We start from the raw sequence: 10656 nt of genomic DNA, 5'->3' as shown, positions 1-10656 counted from the left end.
AAAGTCGACGGGCGCAGGCTCTACATGCTACACGCCGCAGTCGCACACTCCCGGCACAATCAGCGGCGTGGGCGCGAAGAGACACAGACGATAGCACGGAGCGTACTGGCAAATCTGCACAATGCGCGCTTAGTGAGCGACATACTGCACACAATCGCACGAGCTAGGGGACTGGCGCCGCGTACGCGCCAGCTAGCAGATACCGCGCACAAAGAAGCGCCGCCGGTTCTCGCTCAAATGATCGCTGTACAAACACTCACACACGCGCACCGCACTTAACCCTTACGAGCCGCCACATTTTCAGGCCGCGGTTAGGCGGCGAAGCTTAGCTCACCTCGCACTGCACATAACTATTATGGTAGTGGCTTGCGCTTCGGGGAACATGTCGAATGCTCACATCCACCCTATGAAAGACGCGGCACAGTCCCTCATGTAAAATTCTAATGTTTAAGTACACTCGCTTGACCCTAAACACTCAAGTCACCTCGATTACGACAAAGCTCGAAGAAACACAGTGATCGCGCAAAATGGTTCTAGACGGCCAACTGTCGCGCCATGTTGTACTGAGACCTTCAATAAGTCATACCAGCGCGTCTCCTCACTTAGAACATATGCACACTCATAGAACGTGTAATAACCGTTCAAAGTCACTTACCGTGGATTCTTGAGGGTTCAAAGCAGTGTGACACATCAACCACGTTAGAAGAATGTCCAGCCGCTGACAAATGGCTGCTCAACCGCAGCTTTCAACGCGCGCGCGCGAGCGCTCCGAAGGCTTGTGTTCCTCCGCGCGTAGTTCCGATTTTCGGCGTCCTCTGCAGCACCAAGGCGCGGCCACTCCGAACAGAAAAACAGCGCCGACACACATTGCGCGGGATATTTCGAATCTGACTGCAGAAATAATCCTACTGAAATTGTCGCTGCGGCTGCCTGCCTTGTTGGTCATGGCTGAGTTATTCTTTTCTCTATTTGGCTCATGTCAGATATGGGTGTATTTCAACACTCCCACTTTCCCGTACGCCACCGTTATTCCTTGAAAACCCCCATTTTATAACCGTAATGGCTCTTCAAGTGGGGCCGGGGGTATAATGGTTCTAGCTTATTTTACTTCTTCTCGTAGGAGTACTCATTTTAGGCTAGAGGGGAAAAATGGCATATCAACTGTTAAAACGCCCATACGGGCTCATTTGTGTTTACAGTGTGCCGTGATCTTTTCCGCGATATGATGAACAATATGCGGCGCGGACGCACCGTAGGGTTTTGCGTCAGGAAAGTCGAACCATTCGTCTACATCTGCTTGTTGGCCCCGGATGAAGAGGGAGGGACTGACCACAGGCTTTACTGCTTCTGCATGTGGCCTTTGCTCCAAGGCTTGGCTGTCTATCAACCTCCAGCGGGGCGTTCTGCTTTCCTGACGCGTTCACTCCGAACGTTGTTGCGGTTAGATCCCGACAGGTTCACTTGCGGTTCGCATCCCGACGTGGCGTCGGTGGTTGATGCAGCCAGCCGACATTTTCTCGAAGACTGGTAATGACTGCTTCACATGCCCTCTCGAGCGTCACAGCCAGCTTTCCAGTAAGAAATTTGTGATTCTATTAACTTATAGGTCGTGGCCTCAACATAGATAAATTAAAGTCATGTATTGTTTTAAATATGTGTAACAGGGGGTTGGCTTTTGTGCGTGCCTTTCATGTAATTATGAGTACGGTGGCATCTGTAGTCAAGTTTGATACATGTGGTAATACATGGTTCAGTATTTATGCGTGACCAAGAATCAACCTGTTTTGCCAAGTAACCCAAAGTAAGACCTGACACCTTTGCAAACATTTATTCGAAAACGAATTACGGTTCCGTAATTCGTTATGGAAGAAATGTTTGCAAAGGTGTCAGGTCTTGCTTTGGGTTACTTGGCAAAACAGGTTGATTCTTGGTCGCGCATAAATACTGAACCATGTATTACCACATGTATCAAACTTGACTACAGATGCCACCGTACTCATAATTACATGAAAGGCACGCACAAAAGCCAACCCCCTGTTACACATATTTAAAACAATACATGACTTTAATTTATCTATGTTGAGGCCACGACCTATAAGTTAATAGAATCACAAATTTCTTACTGGAAAGCTGGCTGTGACGCTCGAGAAGGCATGTGAAGCAGTCATTACCAGTCTTCGAGAAAATGTCGGCTGGCTGCATCAACCACCGGCGCCACGTCGGGATATGAACCACAAGTGAACCTGTCGGGATCTAACCGCAACAACGTTCGGAGTGAACGCGTCAGGAAAGCAGAACGCCCCGCTGGAGGTTGATAGACAGCCAAGCCTCGGAGCGAAGGCCACATGCAGAAGGAGTAAAGCCTGTGCTCAGTCCCTCCCTCTTCATCCGGGGCCAACAAGCAGATGTAGACGAACGGTTTGACTTTCCTGACGCAAAACCCTACGGTGCGTCCGCGCCGCATATTGTTCATCATATCGCGGAAAAGAGCACGGCAGTTCCCAACTCTATGGTCCATACGATAAAGCACCCACGGCTGTATCACGCGTAGCACCATCAGGCAGGAGTATATCAAGGCCATATGCAACAGACGTTTCTCCACGGGGGTTATAGCTTCCAGGTGGACGCGGATAGCGCTGACGCCCTCTGCGACGGACATTCCTGTGACTCGTGGCAGACAAATCCTTTCCTAATCCAAACGATGCAGTGTATCTGCTGACATGCTCGAAAGGTGGGAGCACAACACGTCCAAGTCTGCAGATGTCATCGCGAATGCTGAAAGCGGCTTGGGGATGCTCGACTTCGGGTAGGGCGTCGGTCGGTGGCTTGTGTAAAAGGGATGCTGTCGTACAGAGCCACGGAAGCCAAAGCCGTGAGCGCCTTGTTCGCTTTCACACTGGTGCTGCGGTGTCCTCTTAGATATGACAGGTGTAACCGCTTTTAAGTTGAACTGGTTAGCCGGGCAGACTAGGCTCCAAAAGCGTCGCGGTAGCCGTTGCGGTCGGATGTATTTGGCGCAGCGTCGCAGTGAAAGTCCGCGCTACATGAAAGGACCTGGTTAAACTAATGGGCGTTGCTTCGCCACGGGAACGTAAATGCGGGCCTTAACTTTGGAGATGGTCACGTGCTTGATAACGTAGCTACCATGAAATATTGTCACTCAAAATAAAAGAACAAAAAAAGTGTTCTAGAGACACGCGTTCTGGACGCCTATCAGATACTGTGAAAGAGCGCTCCCTCATATCCTGGCCTATTAGGTTTGTGATTTCATGAATAAGTAAAACTCATGGGCCCATTCGAGATAAACCTTTTCCATATTTTGGGTAGAAGGTATCAGACGATAGGCATATTCTCCAGAGTACTGAGTGGGAAGAATCATTGTTGCGAGACAACCGTCATACAAAGCAGAATGTCGTTAACTGTTCGTAGAAGGCTATTCCTAGTCCTCATGCCTGCTTAGCGATCACTTGAATATAAAACATGTATTGGTGTATTTGGCCAATATACATCTTGTGACCACATATTGCATTACACGGATATCAATAGAGAGGGAAGAGGAAATGCTGAGAAGGTAACCTAAGCCTTTACATGTAGGCTATGCCCTACACTTAACTAATTGTTAAAGGGGAAAATAAAGACTATATGCAGAAAGTGTATGTAAGCGCGAAAAATAAAACTGAGAACGAATGTCGCACTCAGAGCGTGACTTTCGGGAAGCTCAATGTGGCGGGCACCTTATCAATGCGTCCGGCAATTAGATAGTAATTATGTCCTGCCCTGGTACATGGACAAAAAAAGTCGTTCCGCAAGAAAAGCCTTATCAGGTGATGTGTGAATCATAGCAACAGCTTCGCAGTATGTCGAAGTGACGCAATTACTAAAGTTAATTTAAGTGTCCGGAGTCTTTTATGTAGGAGAGAAAGCGTAATGTACCAATTCGACATTATTTGAGCATAAACGTTCGTTCACTGATGAAACGTTGACTAATCGTTGCTTGAAATATTTCGGTTTCACTCGTGGTCCAAAATTTGGAGGCACCAAAAATGATACTCTTGCCTAAACAGTTGCCTTACGTGGATGCACCGACGCACCATGAATGACGCAGTATCGGCTCTCTTCCATTGTGCATACGCAGATTAGATTTTGCCTTCCTTCATGTATGCCATTACACAACCCTTCTACTGCTTGTCGTTGCGTATTGATGTTTATTTCGAACGTGTCTGCCAGCCTGCTGCTTTGAATCCTGGGCAAGTAAGTTTCTCGATTTACACAATTTCAATCATTATTTCATTGCCATAGTAGCTATATTGACACTCTAGCCACATTTCTGCCCTCGCTGTCACCGTGACCTTTCGTATGAAGCCCAAGGACGATAACACTGTCGTCGTCACTGGTTCTACGCTGTATGTTCGAGTGAAAGGCCGAAAGCTAGGGAAGTGGGTTCGCTGTCCGTGGCGCTCGAGGAAACCAACGTTTCGAGGTACCTGTGGGAGGGAAGAGAGGGCTATTCCGGGTGCAACTGCACATGTGGTGGTTGCGCGCGGTCGCGCCGTCGTATCTCGAGGACGATCTGCGTTGGGCGCGCAGTATGTGCGACGGCGTCTCGTAGTTTTCCGCGTGCTGTGCGTTCTCAGCATTCAGTCTGCGTTGAAGCGATAGTCAGCACAAGTCACTTCACTCGCTGCTGCTGCCGCGTTTCCTCGCGCCTCCGTTCCTCACGCTTCCTCACGCCTACGTCGAGCATGTTGCCTTCATGTTTCCTGTGCGCGCTGGCACCATGCTTGTTAATTTATTCAGTACGCCTATGTTTACAACTTTATACGCTGACAAAACTATTCTTTTGTAATAAGCATGTGAAGCCCCGGCGGGCATAATCTTCGTTAGCCCACCTGGCTCGGTAGTCAACATTGGTCACGGTACCAACAAACACTGACGAGCAAAGCTGCTCGGCGGTCAGTCATCTTTCATCACCATCACGCTGCGGAGCGTTTGGCTAACGGAGGGTGCCTGGCACTGATTATGGCATTCTGGCACTGATTTGAGGCTTTCAGAAAACATGCAGATGTCTTGCCGATCCTTCACGGTTGAAATCAAATAATAAGACTTTAAAACTACTAACTAAAATGTTTCGTTGTAATTTTGTAGTGAATATGCAGAAAACAATGTACCAGAGATGACACCTTTCTTCACAGGTTGCTGAGAAAGATAGATCACCGCTTTTGCTAAAAAACAAGACTTAAGCCGGCAAATTATGCACTGCCGTTTTTTATAACTATACATTGATAACTCGTATGGCAAGCATTATATTGTTGTCGCAATTAAAGAATTTAGCTCTTGAATATCTATATTGTTTAATCTACAGGTGCTTCGAGCACGTCTGTGTGCCTCAGCGCCAATGGCACAGCCATTCATTTGATAAAATGTCGCAGCCAGAACAAGAAAAAAAACAACGACTACGAAACTCCCTAATGCAAAATTTGAGCGCAGATGTGTACGTGTTTTCACATCGCGATGTATTGCCTGGCGCGGTACATCTCTCTCGTGAGCCATGTTGCGAACAGAGCGAAGTGGTGCACCACTGCCTCGCTGCTCTGGAGATCTCGAGAGGCAGCTTGTGGGTGACGCGAGGGCGTGGAGAAAAACACAAGGTATTTCAGGAGAGGAATCTGCTAGGCCGCGACAGCCCGATAAATTCGCGGTTGGGCTAGGAGGAAATGCCGTTTGCGTCGCAGCACGCCAGATGATGCATCCGGCACGTTCCCATCGTTTACATGTTCTTCTGTGGATGCGACGCACAAAAATCACGATACTGTCCCATGTATGTTTAAGTTATCCAGATTTCATTCTGTAACGTCAATAAATAACAGTAACGGACATTTTAGCAGCAATTGTTTATGAATACGGTCCTAGCTACAAGCTGTTCTGCGCTTGAAACAAGCTACTAGCAGGCCCCGCACAAACTCAAGTTCTAGCGATGGCCACAGAGGGCGAAAAATCAACCGCGGTGCGTTCCAGCATAAGCGCGTGAGTGGAGCTACTGTAATTTGGGCGCTTATTTTACTTCTTAGTTTTTATGCTAGGGGCGCTCAACGAAGCTCAATATTTGATCTATAAATGTACACATAACCGTCAAACATAGTTAACGGGTAACATTCTGCAAAATAAACAGACAATTGTTTTTATTAAACTTACGTTATTAAAGCCTGTGCTTTATTACTTGAATAAAGGTTTTCAGACCTCACTGACCTGTGATAAGCAGCAGCCCACTGGTATCGATTGCAGTACGTGCCGTTTATTGATTCAAATTGTACGGCGGTTATATTTGCCAACGGGGAGGTCATTTTCTTTGTGCAGCATCACGCAGGTTCATCTTAATTAGACAACAATAATATCTCAGCCAGCTTATGCATCCGACTTTCAATAGCCGCTACCAGATGATCATGTTTTAAGGACTGTGAATTTTATCAGCTGCGGCGTTTCACTGGCGTAATGGGTACATACACGGCTTCCGTCGTCAATGGTCTGCCGCGTCTAGCCGCGTAATGACGGGTTCCTTGAAAAAAATGTGCAAGCTAGCGTGAAATTTCGTCGCTGGAACCGAGCATAGTTTGTCTGGAAACTACCCAAGAAAGCGCATTAACCTTGCAGCTTCTGGGTGTGTGCACCGGTGAGTAAAAAAACACTGCTTCGCATTTTCAACTTTAAATTTCTTCTGGTGCAAGGCGGGTAAAACAGATTGCTGTAGTCATTTTTTTTCAAAGTGGAAGATGATAATGAAGTCATTGCTCTTCAAAGGCAATTCAAACAAGGCTCTCGTTATTTTGCCACGTTGCTAAAATTCCTAACATGGAGTACAATATAAAAAATAAGCAGTTTTGGCTGTGTCGGCACGTATGATACACTGCGATAAATTCGCAGCAAATTAGTGCAAGTGTACTTCCGTTGATACAGTTGGATTAATATCATTCGATACATAATAAAATTACTTTGTTTATTACGTAGTAGCTGGCAGAAAATTTAATCGTAACTTCACAAAGCACAGCCCGCACAAAGACACCAATGAAAGAAATGCACACTAAAAACAGTGTTGTGTGTGTTTTCTGTCATGGAGCGTTTTGTGCACTGTTCTTAGTCATACATGAATCACAAACTCACCCATGCTTCCACCATGGTAACTGAGGCTTTCTCCTTCTTTTGCCTGCAGCCTCCAAGATGCTGTTCATATTTGATCACCACTTCGGACTCTATTGCATGTGGACGTACAAGTCACCAGTAAATTTGTCGCCATAGAGGCAGAATCAGGAATAAGAAACAGGCGCAAACAAGAATTCATTGCTGTTGCTGCGTTAACTAGGTTTACTTTTTCTTCGTATATACCATGTGCAGGAAGTCCCAATTCAGTTTCCGTCTCCGGGACTTCTCCTGTATACTGCATGTTGTAATAACTTCGTATACATTAACAAAATGTGATTCTGATCTCTTTCTGAAGAAGGGTTCCTAACGTGCAATAAAGCTGGGGCTTCCGGTATTTTTTGCTTCTAATATCGGCGAATTATTCCACAGGACAAATTAGCCAATGACGGGAAAAAAGCCATGTTCGCGAGCCCCGTTAGCATATAAGAGATTAGCGGAACTATAAAAAAGACGTAGCTGGATGCAGAAATCCTGTGAAGTATACATTGTGAAACGCTTCCAAAAAGCGTCATGAGACTGGAAACCAGGTTGTTTGCCTGCGCATGCAAGATGCTGAACGGAATGCATGAGCAGCTTCGACAATCATATGAGTGCCATGGCGGACCGAGGACGTACAAAATATTGTGTGCAGCGCTGAAGTAAGGCGGGATTGCCGATTTGGTTTTGCAAGTACCAACAAGTGTTCGTTACGTTCGCTGAGCGCAGTCTTTCCTTTGTGTTTTAGTAGTTCCGTGTTCGTGCCTGTCTTGCTCTTGCGTGGTGATTCTGAAATACTGGCGATAAGGCAAATTCCTCAAGTATTTATGTACAAGATGCCGATTTTCGGGCGAATGACGATGATCATGCAATAAAACTGCGACTTTGACAAGTTGTTAATGCTTTCTCTTGATGTACACAGCGTGCAAGAAGGAGGACGTATACAACAAATGACACGCAACACAAGCGACCCGCCGCTGTCGCTTATAATTGTCGATTAATTCACTCAAATACAAAGAAGCACACAAGTGCCCGTGGAATGAGTTGCCGCAGCCTTCTATATCAGCTGACAGTGACAGTGACAAGAACTTTATTAGAGTGTCCTGAGGAACTCGATTGGGGGGAACCGAAGGCTCCCCGATCAAGTTGGTGGCTCCGCCCACGACGGGACAGGGAGGTGGGGACTCTCCGCGACGTCGCGGGCCCTCTGGACGGCCTGTAGTTGGTTTGTGAAATCCGAGCTCTCCAGCACTTAGAAAAATTTCCGCTGCAGAAAGGTGAATTCCTTGTCAAGCAAACCAAGTGAGGTTCGGCAAAAACTGTTTTTGTTTTCTTTGCTTATGCGATATGCTGCCATTCGTGCGAAATTACATATTTATGCATTATTCTTACCTCAGCCCTCGCAGATAGCGGTGAGCAACCACATGATCGCGAGTGCAAGGCTACAATAGTGGGAGCAGCATTCTTCACCGAAGTCGTACATTAATCCAACGTTCCGTTTTATTTCAAGTAGGATGATCATCATGCTCTCGTTGCGGTTCCTCGATGCATATGTTTCTAGCTGATCAAAAATACATGGATGGTGCAAAGATGTATACTTTACATTTATTGATCTTTCCTTGTCAATTTCTTTCTAAGATTCGCAATTTTCAAAGATCAACGTAAGGTAAAAGTGGAAGGCCTTGCCGGTGACGTATGATTGAATTTTGAGCCCATTGGCTGTTTTAGCGATATTGCAATGGTTGCGTGTAACTCGAGAAGGTGGAGCCCGAGCTCAGCGGTGCAATCCTCCACTAATCCCGCATGCTGAACAAGGTTCGAGGCTTGTAAGGGTGCCGCCATGACGTTCCTTACTGTACGTTGTGGATATATGTCATTGTATTCAACGCGACTTCACAGTGTGGAATAGACGAATTTTTGAGGTGCCGTGAAGTGAATATTGGCTATACAGCATCACAAAGGTGTCCGAAGCGAATATGTAGCTAATCGTGAAAGGCGCTCGAAGCCAATCGGAATAAGATGAGGACCAGCGCGAAGTGCGATGGCCACTTAAGTCACGCATCTTTTTACGTCACGCGGGGATTGGACAGACAGCCGTGTTTCGCTGGGCCGCTAGCGTGATCAGGTAAAAGTAACGAATACTTTTTTCCGGGTATTTAATGATACACGCTAGTTTCACATATTGAAACGCTGAACTGGACCTTCGTGACAGTTTGCCGTCACTCGTGAACGTAAAAATGTACTATAAAGTCGGTACCTCCAATGTTTATGGTGCCAATATTGAACGACTTGCTAGTATTCACAAACTGTTTTTTTTTAAATGAGTCTGCCTCGGCATCGGAATAATTTGTTTTGGTGTAGTTTGAGTAATATTTGTTCGCTGTTTCACAAAAAGTGTTCGCACTAACAATAAAATCTGTAAGTATAGTCTCCCATAAGTAGCATCATTGTTAACATGAAACACCGCGTACGCGGGCGGTAAGGAAGGGAACGTACAAAGATGTTCCTTCGACCTTGGTCCTGGAAGATCCACAATAGGATAGCATTTCGGTTAGAATGCTAGTAGCCGCCAAGACGTACATTTATATCGTATGGAGACTGTTTGACAGTTCCCCAGTGTTGCTACATACTTGTGCAAGCGTCACCGAATCCTTTCTCAGTAGTACGAGCTGCTGGCTAGTTGGTTCATACTGAACGACAATCAGGCAGTGAAACATGTGTGAATTTAGCGCATATAAAGGACACGAAAAGAAACGGACAGAAGGAGCACTGTCCCTATCGCCGTTCTTTTTAAATTGCATTTTGTTACTGAGTGGCCGGAGGTATTATGACCTGAAATGCAATGCTTTCTTCAGTAAAAATTGCTAAAGTAAAATTTTTGTTGGAAGTAAGCGCAACACATACTAAGTCTAGTAGGGATTTGCGACGTTGCACTACTGCTACACTGCCGCACATGCAAGATATAGTGCCGCTTGAAAAGTTCACAAACTTAGCGCGAGTAAATGTTTGGTAGAGACATATTCTGTACATGTTTCGAGGTATATTGCGAGCAATATAGCTCGCAATACCACCCAGATCTTTACGCATCCATCAATTCATTCTGACATGTCATTTGCATGCGAGTTGACTCTTTAGTGATGGGACTTGCAGGATAAGCAATTAGGCTTCATTTTAATGTTTCACCATAAGTGTGATTTACGTAGGAGACTTTGCTGCTGCTAAAACAAGTATTATCATCGGTGGTTCATCAATTATAAGTGTTCTGAATGTTTCAAATCAATAGCCTTAACATTCGACCACAAATCGTGACGCGTGCGTTAGGTGGACGACGTAACACTAATGATCGCTAATACTTCTTACAAATTCGAATCTAGTTGGCGTCTACCTGTAGAGATGTGATTTGGCTTTATGTTAATGACATATAGGGACACATGCCTTTTGCAGCTCAGAAAATAAAGCCAATATTTCACTTTTGCCTTGTGATGG

The sequence above is a fragment of the Dermacentor albipictus genome, chromosome 10, assembly GCF_038994185.2.
Source record: "Dermacentor albipictus isolate Rhodes 1998 colony chromosome 10, USDA_Dalb.pri_finalv2, whole genome shotgun sequence".
NCBI classification, from domain to species: domain Eukaryota; kingdom Metazoa; phylum Arthropoda; class Arachnida; order Ixodida; family Ixodidae; genus Dermacentor; species Dermacentor albipictus.
Note: the sequence above shows the minus strand (reverse complement) of the source record.